We start from the raw sequence: 15481 nt of genomic DNA, 5'->3' as shown, positions 1-15481 counted from the left end.
AGAAGAAGAAAGTATCATCAATAGAGCCAGCCACACAGAGCTTCCCTACAGCTCCAGCTCCCAGGCAGGGACGGCCTCTCTGTGAGTCAGATGGAATAAACTTTCTCCTGCTAGTCTAATCATGAATCCTTATCATTACAGAGTGACTGCCAACCCTGCTACAGCTGTACGGTTCATCACCTCACTTTCCATTTTAAATTCAAGCCTTTTTTAAATACAGATTTATGGCATTAGCATATTACAACTAGAAGGAAACTCCAGCCTGTTACGCTTGTGTCTGCATTTCTTCCTCAGGACTCAACCCTGCTTTTGGATGAGCAGTCCCAGGGAAAGTAACTGAGCTCGTCATCTGCCAGAGTGTAGTAAGGAAATACCACAACCCCTTATCACACACAGAAGAGCCTGGACCAGCTAAAGCTGCCGAAATTTTAGATAGACAGCTGAACTCAAGGGTGTTATTCTCACTCAGGGCTCGTTCTCTTTTCCTAGGTATTACAATTCTTGGTACCTTCTCCTCTGGAGATTTCCCTGATTGCAAAGAGACTGAAGTAACAGAGAGAGAGGAGCAGTCAAGTGCTTTGCTCTGCTTTGATCAGAGGCAGAAGTGGTAATTTTTCCATCACTTAAAGCTTCCCTAAGCACATATCATATCCTTGATTCATGAAATCCATCAGTTCAAGGGAAGAGGTGTTATGCATCTTTAGGATGTTAGCAAAGCTGAAGGACTCATACATACTGAAGTCAGAGAAGAGAAGACAGTGCTTTTTTGAGCACTGCAGAGAATAATATAAGCCCACCAATTCACAGCAAAATCCCCATAGAAATAAAGTTTCTTGTGCACCTGATGAGGCCTTCAACATTTCACCTCTGTGTGCTCCAGAAACAGCTTTAAATAGGTAGAGGTATTGCAGAAGAGAAGCTAAGATTTAATAAGAAAGGATGGCTAAATTCTGCTAAAAACATTTACTGCAGAAAAGAGGAAGATGTGAAAGCATCACACAACTACATTGTTCCATTGCTTTCACAGAAAACCATTAGGGAAAAAGCAGAAAAGACATGTGAAATTTTGCAGCATATGTGCTGTGTAGGGGAAATTAATTTCAGTGATCAGCACTTGTGGTAGAAATCCTTTGCACCCAAAGGGAAGTATTTTCAAATATATTGCTGCTAGTGTTCTCCTGCAGACCCACTGACATCACCGACTTTTTCCACCTCTGCAGAAATGCACTTCCAGTGCAGCTGAACATCATTACTTGGAACATTTATTGATTGTCAAGAACATACAACTAAACCCCAACCTCCCTCTCTTTCTCACGTGACATCTCGGAGAACTCTCAGAAAGGTCAGAGCTGGGTAAACACTACACCAAAACACAGCACCTACTCTCCTACTTATGAGGATTCATAACCACACTCCCTCCTACAGGACTGGGGTACCCTTCACTGTTTTTAAGGTGAACAGCCATTCCTATCTTTGTTAATCTGAACTAAAAGCACATCTGCATGATTTTAATAGCAGAATGTCCAGGTTGGACGGGAAGCACCCAAGATATGTTTCCAGAGATGTACATCATCAAAATATGGTTGTGCAAATGCCCTAAAAACATCTTTGTCATAGAAATGATCCCATTGCAGAATAACATTTTAGGGATACTTTTTACATAAAATCATAGAATTAGGTTGGAAAAGAGCTTTAAGATCAATTAGTCCAACTGTTAACCCAGCTCTGCTGGGTTTAGCCCATCACTAAACCATGTTTACATGTCTTTTAAATACCTCCAGGGATGGAGATTCATACCCTGAGCAGCCTGTTCTGGAGCTGGAAAACCCTTTTGGTGAAGAATTTTTTTCTGATATTGAATCTAAACCTCCCTTGGCACCAAGTGAGGCCATTTCCTCTTGTCCTGTCAGCATTTGATGGTTCCCATACCAGCACATGGAATACAGGGTATGTGGAGAATGAACTGAATTCAGCTGGTAATACTCATCTGTTTCTCAGCAGAATTATAGGACAACTGTTTTTTCTTTTCCTGTAAGAGAAGGGCAGAAAGCAGCCTTACCAAAGTGGTCCCAGCATCCTGAGAAGTTAGGCCTTTCACACAAAGACTGATGGTCTCCTATGCAATATCAATAACACAATAAAATATCTTTGTGAAGTAAGAAGAAAATCCAACGATTTCAGGTTACAGAAAATCCCTTTCATCTTACAAAGGAAAATAACAATAAAAAAATTCCTACAGCTTCAGAGACTTCTTGTTTTTCCCCCTAGCTGTCCCCAACCTTCAGACTCTAAAACTGGCAAGATTTGAAGAAGTAAAGTTTTTGCCTTGGCACAGATTGGAGCACAAGCATCATCATGTTTACAGATTAAAAAAAAAGGAAGGGAGGAGGCAGGGAAAGGAGGAAAGGAGGAAAGAAGGAAAAGAGGAAAGAAGGAAAGGAGGAAAGAAGGAAAAGAGGAAAGAAGGAAAGAAGGAAAGAAGGAAAGAAGGAAAGAAGGAAGAAGGAAAGAAGGAAAGAAAATGAACAAATAGTGTACTTTGGTGACATGGTACATTTGAAATCACAGGTAGCACCGCTGGTGTGCCATGGTACATCAGGAGTGATCAATAAAGCTTAAAAAATCTTCTGAACTCAGAAACAGAGAGGGGGAAAATATGGTAAATTAATCCCAGCAATGCAAATGCAAAATTCACCAACATTGTTTGACAAGTTTAACTTCGATTACATCTGATTACTGCGTGGGTGGATATTTGATTTTTACTGCACAAAACACCGGGGCTTCTTGATGAAATTCCTTAATAATCAGGGATTAACCCTCCTCAATTACCTCACAGCAAAGTACTGTAAGGAAGCCACTGGATTGCTGTTGTTTGCTGCAGTGAGACACCCCTGCTTGTGCAACCACCGTGCTCACACAGTCCGTGCAGCAAGGAGGAACAGGTCTGTGCATGCAGGCTGGCACCCACAGCTTCCCTCCAGGGCAGCTCCTGCCAGCCCTTCCCTTGTAGCAGAGGTGCTCATGAAGGAGGATGCACTCTCCTGTGGTTCCCACCCCTGTGAGAGATGACAGAGCTGCAAACACACTGGTTTCCCTCACCAAAGCAGGACGGGCTGCCTGCAGTGGTTGTGCCAGGGAGTCACAGTCCATGGCAGCACCAGGCTGGGAAGAAGACACAGGCTGATTTTTACTGGTTTTAATATTCCCACCAACCATTTCAGCACATGGGCAGCTCAAACTTCGTGTCTGGCATTGCTGTGACTTAAACCATTGTTTGTGCTGGGTGCATTGCAGGCTTTGCTGGCTCATAAGGGGCTATGAGCCTTCGTCCTATTTTCACAAGCAGTTCAGGCTGGCAGCTCTGTGACTGAGATGGCCTTATCCTTGTCAGGAAAATTAATCCACAAACACCAGAGGTTTATGTCCAAAAAGGAGACAGAGGAGTCCTTTCTGGCTTTATTCAAATAAAGGGAGAGGCCATGGGGCATTTCCCTGGGATCTTTCCAATTTTTGGAGGATGCAGCCTCCCTTTTTATCCCAATTTCCCTGCTGCAATTCCCTTCTCTCTTTCCCCATTGGCTGAGGTACTTGAGAGGTACAGACTCCCTGATACACCTGACACCAAAGATTTCCCTCTAATGTATAACCCTCCCTTTTCATTTTTAATTCTTACTGAATTTAGGGGTTTTTCTTCCCCATTGTTTCTTTCATCTTTCAATGTCTAATTTCATTTATCAGCAAACCTAAAGTTTATTTGTAAAAGCAAATATCTTTTTCCATTTCATCAATCAGTGGAATCCTTCCCATTGTTTCTTTTATCTCCCAGTGCTAGTTTTACCTACCAGCAGACCCACAACTTGTTTGTAAAGACAAATCCCCTGTTCTTCTCATCCTGACTACCATTTTCTTTTTATTATTTTTGGTGCTATTACACAGAAAAATGTAAATGCAACCAGGGGCAAGCACTGCACAGGGTGCACAGAGCACATTGCCTGCCCTGCCCCTCCCTGCAGGCAGGGCACCTGTGCTCCCTGCTCCAGGAGCCAGCAGTGCCAGGGTGCAGCTGAGGACAGCTAGATCCCTGGAAAGCCTGCCTAATCAGGCACTTTGCTACTTGGCACAAGTGACTGCAGCAAGGGGAAGGTGATTTTTGGGCTGTTTTCTATCCAGGACTGTATTTCCCTTGCATTCACTGGGGAAAAAAGTGTAAGGTTCTGAGCTGGCTTCAGAGTGCGTCACACAGAGACAAAATCTGGACCTTGGTCCTAGGGGTTTTGCAGAGATCCATGGAAATTCACACTGTCCTAGTCATGGAACCACAGTGACAACGAGAAACTGACACAGTGCAAACATAAGCAAGTAAATATTTAAGTCTGTGTGCCAAGATGATGATATGTGGATATGAAAATGCACCTGCAAAAGGAATTAATCAAGGTGTTGATTCATGTTGATTCAATCCATGTTGGAGAAGCAGCACTTTGGATCTGTCTTCTCCGTGAAGTCTGCATTTGTCCATTCCAGCTTAGGAATCCATCAATGTGATTAAGGACTGACAAACTGTAAGTGTGTTTTGCCCATCAGAAGGTTGTTTTTGGTTTTAGTAATCCACAGCTGATTCCCATGATGCTTGGTTTCTAAGATGCAGGCTTACAAAAATCCCAAGAATTACTTCCATACGGTTGATCAGAGGCAGGGACAAATCTCACCCCTGAACATTTATCCCTCAGTGTCCCCTTAGAATTTGGTTCAACATGCTAACCCTGCAAAGAAAAAAAAAATTAAACAAACTTGCCTTTCCTGGCCATCTTTGTGAGTTGCATTGATTTACTGGAACCAGCATCAGCAGCAGGACGTGGGGGACTGAGAAATAGAGAAGGGACTGTTGACAAAAAATGGGCATTAAATCAGCTCCAAATGTTATATACATTTTCACCCAAATCATTGTGTTCAAACCTCTCCTGCCTTTAAGAGTGAAGCAAAATAAATCACACCTGGTGCCCACAAGAGCATGTAATCAAGGAATTAATTAGAACCAATGAGCATGCTGCTAACTTGCAGCCCAGCTTCCTACCTGCAATTTGCCCATATGGACAAGCACCATATTTGTAAGTGTGAATGCCATTCTGACACAGATTTATATATAAAAATGGAACACTGTTTTCAATGGAAATCATGCCCCAAAAAGCAGAATTATATGCTCTGTTAAAAACAGAGCTGAAAGCACTACCTGTAATCAGTGCTGCTAGGCATTTTTGTTGTCTGCTTTGGCTGTGGTTAGGCTTCATTTTAAAAATGTAACCTGCTGGGATGAATTTTTTTTCTTTCTTTTTTTACACCAGATATGGTTTAGACAGATCTATTTAAATATCCACAAAAAGAAAAGAAAAGAAACATGTATTTCTACCACTAATAGTAAGAAAATAAAGGTTTTTTTTCCTTTTGCTGAAGCTGTGATTGTAATATCCTTATTGGGCTATGGATTGTTTCTGTCTTGGAAGAAGAAATTCAATGGTCAGAAGAGCATTGTCAGGGCCCCTGCTTTTTCCAACTGTTCTGTTTTGAAAGCAAAACCAGTGAGAGACTCCAAGTCAGAAATACAATTTATTAGGAAAAAGGAAAAAAAAAAAACCCAAAATACATGCATACAAAAGAAAAACCACTGACAGAGTCAGAATACAACCTAACACCCTGCTAGTTAGGGTGGTGGTAGCAGTCCAGATGAAATGGTCTTGTCAAAGTGGTGATCCCATAGGAAAGATCTGGTGGTTCTTGTCCTCTGGAAAGTGGGTAAGGGCAGCTTGCTCTGTCCCAAACCCCAGATTATTTCCAGGTGGGTATGCTGAGCTCCTTCCCCCTGGGTAGAGCATCTCACAATGGGCTGGTATCATTCTCTGAGTCATGTGGTGGGTCCATTAAACAGAAATGGCTCCTGGAGGGAGCTATCTCTGGGTAAAGGCATTGATGGGCCCATCAACAGGAGATAAGGAAAACAATGCCCTCCTGGTTTCAACAGCTCTGGAGGATGGGAATAGAATACATCTTTATATTGTAACCTAGGACACCAACACTTTGAAAAATTATGCCCATATGTGTGTTAGGAAACATTAGCTGGTTTCATTTTGCATGAAATGCAAATCCTGCTCAGGAGAGGGATCAGTATAGAAAACCTCCAAAACCTCCATCTGCAGCAAGGTTGTGCTGGCAACCCATAGACTGGCCAGTTTTCTTGCCAAACACAACATTTCTTGGCACATTTGCTTTCTTAGAGGCAGCTATGTATCTGCCCTTGCTGATGCATCAGCAGACATAGCTCACTGTAGTGTACACACAGATCCGACAGCAACATGGGAAGTGTAAATTCAGGGCTTTCAGGAAGCAAAGCTCAGAAGGACTCAATTCCAGAAACCTGCCAGCTTGACATTTGGAGGTAGGAGGGGGAGTTCAGGAGAAAACAAACAAAAGCAAAAGCCCCCAAAACCTAAAACAAGAACCAAACCTGAAAAAATTCAGAACCTCAAACCTAAATGTGATGTCCAGCTTTGGTTTGTTTCTTTTCCATTTGAACATAAAGAGAGTAATTTCTGTAAGTGTGAGCTGTGGGGTTTCCCCTTTTAAACGGGTATCACAATTTTTTCAGATGGAAATCCTCAGGCTGCTGGGACAGGGGTGCCTTTGGCTTGGATCTGCCTTTCTTCAGAGGCCACATCCACTATCTGTGAGGCTCAGGTGAGGCTGTCTGGACAATACAGCTCTTCCATCAATGTATCTTGTCTTCCACCTAGGGCAAAGACTGAGGGGAGGCCTGAGATCTAAATGTGCCCATGAAAATCTGCCAGGAGAGACAAAGCAATGCCACAGCACAGGTGCTGTGCTCACCTTCCTCTTTTTCTTGGCTACACTATGGTGAGAACTCATCCTCAGTCAAACTCCTCTTACTCTGTATTTTTCAAATGGCAGAGGATGAGCTGGGAGCAAAACATCTTATAGCCACTGTCTGCATAATAAAGCTTGCACTTTGTGCTGCTGCTTTTTACCCCATTTCCCCTATTCCTGTCCTCGGTGCCATCAGTTCTTCTCTTCCTGTAGCCTGAGAAATCTTTGCAGCGCCTTAGCCCTTCAAATCTGACCAAATCTGATTACAGCTTGTTTTCCTGCTGGGTAAACAGGATCACCCCTTCGAGGAGCATCATTAATAACCCCTTTCTACCCAGCTCACTTCCCTTGAGGCACAACCTCCTGACATCCTTTCTTTAGGTAAATCCTTACAATGCTCACATTAATCCCCTGGTTCTCCAGCTTAATGGCTTTGCCTGTAGCACTCTAAGTGCTGCCTTACTGAAGTCCACTGTCTACATAGTCAATTATCTTATCAAAATAAACCTACTAAGATAGCCAGGCCTGAGATAGCCTTGGTAAACTCATTTTGCACTTGATCTCATTTCCCATTTACTGAGGTCAAGCTAGTTGGTTGCTTGGGGATCCCAGCTTACACAGCTCTCCAGCCTTAGTTTCTTAATGATAGCAATGACCTTTGCTCCTGGTAGAAAGTCTCACCACTGGGCTGTGTTTTCACATGCCAGTTCCTGAACGGGGCAATTATGTTGCCCCTCATTTCCCTTTACCACCACCCACACCCTTTTCAGCAAGGAGTGCAAGCAGCTCTTCTGGTTTGCTTCCTCCTGGCCACAGCCCAAGGCTCGCAGGGGTTCCTCACAGTCAGCCTTGTTTCTGGCTGGACACAGTAATGTCAGTCCAAGCGTGGCCTCGCAGGTTTCACTATCACAGCCAGAACAGCCCAAGCCACGCATGAGCAGGTCACATCAAAGCGCTGGCATGGCAGGGATACTCAGCAGAAGGAAATGAGAAGGCTCTGGGGACTGAGGACAGGATAAGCAACATTTCACTTTCCAAGTGCAGTGCAAGCAGGTGACTGAACAGCGTGAACAGCGTGCACAAAGATCTCACACTCCTCTGCCTCTTGCAGCTCCCCAGCTACTCCAGAGCGACGGCGGCGCTGACAGAATGGAGACCAACACATCTCCCACACCCAGCAAATGTCTGTGCTGACACAAAGCCCGAGCCCTGGGCTCATGCTCTTGTCACATCCATGTCAAACAAGGAGCTGTCCTGTGCTCCTGCTGCTGGGGCTGGGGGAGGGCACAGGGATGGGGTCTTTGATACAGGATGAAAGCACAAGTGTGATTTTCTCTCTGCTCCAAGCAGAAGTGAGTGCTCAGAGGAAGTGCAGAGCCACTGTCATCAGAGAGGTATGGATCACAGCAACTCTAAACCTACAAGAAGGGCAGCATCCTTATTCCTGTGCTTCTCTCTGTCTCTTGGAGTTATTTTCTTAACTTTCAAAAACATGAGGTCTGACGCCACATCGAATATGCTTAGGTTTTTTTCCCCCAAACCAGATTCCCTTGCACTGTCTGGCAGCTTTGTTCAGCCACATACCTGGCAGATCAGTGGCCATGTTCTAGACCTCAAGTGCTGTCTCAATTTTAAGAGCAAGAGGTTTCACAGCGTCCTGGTTTGAAAAGGAAGTGAGTTTTTTTGGATACTGTGGTCAAACCAATAGGTGCTCAGATTTGAATATTGGCACCTGGTGTGGCCACTGAGGACATGGATACGCCTCTGAGAACACAAGAGGTTTCAACCGTGCTGGGAAAGCCTAAGGTACAAGAGGGACTCTTGTCTTCTTGATCAACTGAGAATTGATTATCTGAAGGGCAGTGGTGGACTGAGAGTTGGTGACCTGAGGGGTGGTAACTGAATTGAGAATCCAAGGTTTTGTCCTACTGGGATGTATTGGAAATTTGGTGGGGGAGAGGAGGAATGTTTTTGGAAGGTTTTCACTCTGAGGTCTGTGTGTGTTTCTTTTTACATATAGGTGTAGGTTAATAAAGGTTTTTCTTCTTTATTCCTAAGTTGGAGCCTGCTTTGCTCTATTCCTGGTCACATCTCACAGCAGACACCAGGGAAAATATATTTTCATGGGGACACTGGCATTGCGCCAGTGTCAAACCATGACACACAGTTAGCAGCTTCCTTTGCCTAGTGATTGCTGTCAGGAGCTTGCCTGTCCTTTCTGCTGGACCAGGCTCATCCTGGGAACACACCAGGGGACTGGCCACAGCACCAGTGTCTTTGGTGACCCCTCTAAAGCCTTCATTGCCCTGTGAGTTTGGGTACATGCACAGGGCGAGGGTTAAGCTGGGAAAAGCCCTGTGGTGGCTTTGAGTTACTTGACTGGGTGGTTATATTCCACCGCAGGGATTTCTTTGATGCTGGGTTGTGACCAGGACCTTCTTTCTTGTCTTTCTCTTGTGGCTATTTCTTCACCAGCTTCCTCTGTAATACTGCTGTTCTTGGGAATGACTCCTGCTTTTGAATATGTACCAGAAGAACAAAAGGGCATGAGAATTTATGAGAAAGGGCTTAGGAACACCAAAAAGCTCAACATTTGAAAAGTTACTTCTGCATTTGCTTCTTCATGAATTGAATTTCAGAGAATTGGGAAGTGCTGGTCTGTGACGGAAGAGGAACATGTGAGCAACATCACTGAATGCTCTATTTTATCCATTGGTCTGTCAGGGCTTAAAAATATGCCTATGTTTCCATTCTCTATTTACATGCTTTGTGTGATGCAATTCAGTGATGACATTGTTTTGATGCATGGAAAAGTCTTCCTGGAAGGAGGAGCAATCCTTACAGGAAGACTTTTCCATGCATCAAAACAATGTCATCACTGAATTGCATCACACAAAGCATGTAAATAGAGAATGGAAACATAGGCATATTTTTAAGCCCTGACAGACCAATGGATAAAATAGAGCATTCAGTGATGTTGCTCACATGTTCCTCTTCCGTCACAGACCAGCACTTCCCAATTCTCTGAAATTCAATTCATGAAGAAGCAAATGCAGAAGTAACTTTTCAAATGTTGAGCTTTTTGGTGTTCCTAAGCCCTTTCTCATAAATTCTCATGCCCTTTTGTTCTTCTGGTACATATTCAAAAGCAGGAGTCATTCCCAAGAACAGCAGTATTACAGAGGAAGCTGGTGAAGAAATAGCCACAAGAGAAAGACAAGAAAGAAGGTCCTGGTCACAACCCAGCATCAAAGAAATCCCTGTGGTGGAATATAACCACCCAGTCAAGTAACTCAAAGCCACCACAGGGCTTTTCCTAACCTATCATACCTACAATTTCGCCTACTCTCAGTTTAAGTCATTCAAGCTGAGGAAAGTCATCCTTCAGCCCACCAGGTCCTGGTACTATAAGCTCTCCCCAATAGGCTAATAGGAATTTCTGACTATCATTCCCATCCACCTGCTTTCCTAAATTTCAACTACTGCCTCCAACTCTCCCTCCCTCAAGCTTAGCTCTTGTGCCTGTACACAACCCAAGATTTCCTCAGACACATTGAATACACTTGCAACTGGCAGAAGAAAGAGAAGCCCTTACTTATTTGTCAACCTTGCTCCTTTCTCATCCTTATTTTTACACTATCCTTGCAAAACCAGGAGCCTCAGCAGAGCTTTGTCTGGGATTGGAGGGTTTTCTGTCCCAGAAGACTGAGTTCCTTCTCCTGCAGCTGTACTTCATTTTCCTCACACCTGGCACATCTTTTCTGCACTCTGGGCTGCAATCATGTTCCCCCGACTGTCTCTTTTCCCACAGAAAGGAGAAACCTGCTCTCAAAGCGGAAAGCACATCTAACATTCAAACATCACTGCTTGCACAATGCAGGAGGAGCATCACTGTTTCAAAACCCACAGCATGATGAAATCTTCACCCCTCCCATCGCTAAGCACCACATTCCATTAGGGTTTACTTTCATTGGCAAGTGCCAAGGACCTCCAGGTTTAGCCTGCTGGTGCTGTAGGGTGAGTTGAGAGTGGTTGAAAGGCAGGATTGATGGGTGCCTCTGCTTGCAGGCATGACCCACTTCTGATGGGCTCCCTCTCCACCCTGATAGTCTCTGAAAGGACAGGGACTCAAGGCCAGCAGCTCCTGCAAAGAAAGCACCTGAAGGGACAACAACACAGACCCTCAGACACTGCCGCCATGCAAGCAGGGAACACAGTGCCAACAAAATCCAAAATGAAAATGTCACTTGATTCACAGCAAGGAGTAACCAGCCTGTCAGCCCTGGAGCTTCAGATCCACCACTGGAACCAGATACCAGCTCCACGAGAGCTTCACTGATGTTCCCAGGCTCAAAAGCAGGATTTGGAGTGTACTAGGGAGGTCCCTGCCCACACTCTCCCCTTTACCAACTTGTCAGTTATGAACCTGGTGAAGGGCAGCAAAGATGAGTTTGCAGTTCCATTTTATAGATGTGGACAAGGGAAAGGTGATCACACTCCAGGAGATGTTCCCTGAGTCCCTGACCATCCAGGTTGTCCCAAGCTGGCATTGCAGTGCATCTCTCTGTGGTAAGGCAATTACCCTGCTTATCTTCTGCCCTGCAGAATTATAGTTATATGAAACAGTTCGACTCTGTTGTATTTTTTACATTTTTGTTTTAAAATCTGTGCTAGAGACAGGTTTTGAAAGCATCATGAGGAGAGCAGTAGGTGCCACAAAGAGGAGAACACACTGATTTTCCACCATTTCCCTTTTGCCCTGGAGAGTGAGTCAGGCCTGATTTTTTACATTTTTGTTTTAAAATCTGGGTTAAAGACAGCTTTTGAAAGGATCACAAGGAGAGCAGTACGCCCCACAAAGAGGAGAACACGCCAATTTTCCACCATTTCCCTTTTTGCACTGGAGAGTGAGTCGGGCCTCCTTTTGGACAGTTTGTAGAAGACAAACCTGCAAAGAACCAGGCTGATATTTCTGCAATAACTCTGTTTTCTCAGCAAGAAACCAAATTCCAGTATTCCCTGTAACCCAGCTGCCCAGAGGCACCTCTAGTCCTGCAAGGGCATCCTGCAAGGGTGAGTGCTTCCCTTGCACAGGCAGGGAGGGAGGGTCAGGCACTGCTGCCCAGGCTCACTGCAGAGATCCAGACCTCATGTGGCACTTGCTGCCCCTGCTTGGAATGCCCCTGCTGCAGAGCATTGTTATTTACTGGCCACTGACAGGCATGTACTTGGGGACTGAGAACTGGGGTAAGCCCAGAAATATTCCCCACTCAAAACCAAAAAGGAAAAAAAAAAAAAAAGTCTGCTGTTGTTACAGAGAAAAAGGTGCTATTAAAAGAATGAGAGACTGGTAGGAGTTTGGCACTGGTCCAAAATGAACGTAATTTTAGGGCCCAAAAAGATTCTGTGGAAAGTGTGGGGAAGCAAAGAGAAAAACAGGGGAGGTGAAAAATGAGAATTCCAGATGTACCTTTGCCTTTGTCCCATTTTAGGGACAGCTGTAGGATCTAGAACAGGAACACTGATGTGTTTAAGTGCACCATGCATTTTTAATGTTCAACTTTTTTCTAACTCCTGGCCTGAAGGGCTCATGTAGTTCTGAGGAAATGTCCTACAGGGTCTCAACCAGTTTGTAGCTCCAGTGCTGCAGTGCTACCCTTCACAGCCCCTCAAATAGGAGCCCTCAACCCTTAGCTCATCTAGAAAGGCACATTTTTTTAGTCAGAAAGAATTACCCTTTTTTTCCAGATGAATGTGACGGAAAATTCTAAGTCTAAATGAGTGCTAACCACAGTGTCCAACACATGGCAGGGGCAGCTCAGCAAGCTGCTCCAACATGGTATTTTCCAGAAGGCATATCCTGGCCACTGGTGCACAGAAGCCTAAATTTTCACAAATAAAAGATACAACAAACCCCCCAGAATGGTGCAACATGGTGAGTCTAACTCTTTGCAGTGCTCAGCATCAGAAGGCCATCTTTGCAAAGGGGGAGAATCGTGCCCACCTCCCCATACCACAGTCTGAGCCAGGGCAATGCTTCCCTGCTTCTCCATCTTGGAGATGGAGGTGCTCCCTGATGGAGAATGCTGTCCTCACCACTCGTGGACGTCCCATGGGACTCACACACAGAGATCCCTTTGGGATCAGTGCATCCCTGAAGACTGCTGCTCTGCCCACCTTAGGTTTGCAGGCTCCTGCTGATGGTTCCTGCTGCTGGATCATTATCCTCCATCTGTCTGTGAGGAGCCCTCAACACTTTTCTCTGACATCTCTTGGATGTCACTTAACTGCACTGCACATCATGTTTTCATTTTTTAGGAAGCTGAGAATTCAGGAAGCTGGAAGCAATTATGAGAACCAAACATCTCAGTGCCGCAGGCAATTTTTTGCCAATGTAGAGATGTTGTCCCATCTTCCTTCTCTGTTTGAGGAGCCCTGGTGACCTTCCTCTCCACCCTTCTGTCCTTGAGGCTGGAGCAGAAGCCATTCCTCACAGGCAGCCATTCCACAAGACAAAAACACGAGGGGTTTTCCCTCTCACAGGCCCAAACCTTAGGAGCGAAAAACCCCGCTTTGCTTTTGAGCACTGCACCAACCTGGGTAAATTCAGAGCTGTTCTAGAGAAAACAAAATGAACCAGAGAAGCAGAAAAGGTCATCAGGTACTGCTGGCAGTGTTGGAGCATTGGCAGCTTTTTTTCCCACTTCCTTTTCTGTTACTATTTCTTCTGCTAGATGCTTCTCAAACTCTGCATTTGCAGCAGGGCGCAGAGGAGGAGTAGATCTAGGAATGAACGTGGCATGATGAAGCACTGAGACCACTGGGGCTGATGTTCCCATGCAGACCTGTGCTCTCAGCTACCTGAATTCCCCCAGGGCCCCCTCCAAGCCCCCTCCACTCTTGTCTTGCCCCCAAATTCCCCAGGGACTCTGCTCTGACCCAGCACTACATTTGTGATTGCCCTGAAATCCCCCAGGGCTGCAGCTCAAAAACTACTGCCGCTTTCTCCCATAGGCACCAAGGGGGAAATTTTTGTTTTCCCTCCATGTGAGAGGTGCTGGTACCTTGTGGGGTGAGCAAGGGCGCTGGAGATCTGGTGTGGAGGTGATTGTCAGATGGTAAAAATGTTCAGCTTCTACAAAGTGCAATTCCAGCCATGCTCAGTCCTGTTTCTTGCTCCTGTGTTGTGCTCCTATCCCTTCCTCACCCACTGACCAGACTCCTTCAGCTGCCTAACCACTACCAAAAATAAAAACAAAGGATAAAGCAAGGCAGTGGGATCACAAGGTGCCTCAGGACACTATTAAAGCAGACATAGCAAAGATCAGCCCTGGTTTGGGAGGGGTTGGGGTCAGCAGGGAGCTGATCTGGGCCATGCTGGGGTTGTGGGGAGAGCATTGCCCCCAAATACTGCAGAAGGTTCTCTAGAGAAGAAGAGGCTCAGGGGTGACCTCACGGGTCTCTACTACCTCTTCTACAGTCTCTTCTACCATGCCTACAGAAAATGGCCTTAATCTGGGACAGAGAAGATTCAAACTATGTATTAGAAAGGGTTTTTCACTGTTAGGATGGTCAGGCATTGGAATAGATTTCTCAAGGAGGTGGTGGAGTTACCACTCCTGGCAGTGTTCAAGAGGTGTCTGGATGATGGTTTTGTGGTTAAGGGGTGAAAGTGTTGTGCTGGGTGGATGGTTGGACTTGGTGATCTTGAAGGTCTCTTCCAACCCTGACGATTCTGTTAGAAATGATGCAACTTTAAAAATTTTTAAGTAACTTTAGGTTTGTTCGCATTTGCCCCGGGGGAGGGGAATTGAAGCTTCTCTTTAAAAGATTCTGTTCAAAGAGGTTGGGTGAGGTATGATGAGTTTAATGTCTACAGATTGGGAGTTGCCAGAAAATACACAGGAGGTAAATGAATATTAACGAATATTACAGAGGGTGGGGTCAGAAGAGATCGATAAGAGAACCAAAGAATGAGGACTTAACCAGCATCAAAGGCGAAGAGCTCAATAACCAACAGGAGATGGAATACTAAGAACTGTCTAATTTAGGACCAATGAACATGAATGTCTTTGCAGTTATTTTTATATATACATAGGTGAAAAGTCTAGTAAAGAACCATGTATGGTGGAATGATTTTCACTGCACAACCTGAACATGTGCGGATGACAATTTCTACTGCACATCCTGGCAGAATAAAGTAAGGCTGTGATTTTCTAACACTGAAAAGATGTTGTCATTGAGTTCCTGTTCTCCTCGCAGTTTCAGCAGCAATTCTGTTGTTTTATAAAGGGGTAGGCAGAGGGGCAAAGACTCCTGGCAAAGGCTGGAGTGGGAAGGAAGGGAAACATAACCCAAAGGTGAGGAAAACCCTCCCAAAACCTGTCCCGAGCGCAGACACAGAGGGGGATCCAGCCAGCAGCAGGAAGGGTCTGCTCAGCCAGGAGGAGGAGTGGCTGTTCATCCACGGGAAATGCTGTCAGCGCTTTTTTTAAAAAAAGAAACAGTTCATTTCATTGCCCCTGTTTCACTTTCGAGTCCGAGGGCTCAGCCCGGCTCCCCTGAGGGCAGCCCCGAAAATGAAAGCCAGCCAGGCCCTCCGCCTGCG

This window comes from Geospiza fortis, unplaced genomic scaffold (assembly GCF_000277835.1).
Source record: "Geospiza fortis unplaced genomic scaffold, GeoFor_1.0 scaffold72, whole genome shotgun sequence".
In the NCBI taxonomy this organism is placed as follows: domain Eukaryota; kingdom Metazoa; phylum Chordata; class Aves; order Passeriformes; family Thraupidae; genus Geospiza; species Geospiza fortis.
This window is presented reverse-complemented; position numbering follows the sequence as displayed.